Below are 232 nucleotides of genomic sequence, written 5' to 3'. Positions count from 1 at the left end.
GGCGAGTTGGCGCCCGTGTCCTTGCGCGACTGCACGTTCTTGGTCTGCTTGCCCTCCGTGCAGGTCAGGCAGTTGTCGCGCTTGTGATCCGTGAGCGCGATCCCCGAGGCCGGATCCTTCGCGATCTTCACGATGGTGTCGTAGTTCAGGTGGCCGAGTCTGCGGTGGAACTTCATAAGCGTCCCAGCCTGCACGTCTGATTTGACTCCTTCCTGGGCCTCCGCCAACGCAA

This window comes from Plasmopara halstedii (genome assembly GCF_900000015.1).
Source record: "Plasmopara halstedii genome assembly, contig: Scaffold_2386, whole genome shotgun sequence".
Lineage (NCBI taxonomy): Eukaryota > Oomycota > Peronosporomycetes > Peronosporales > Peronosporaceae > Plasmopara > Plasmopara halstedii.
This window is presented reverse-complemented; position numbering follows the sequence as displayed.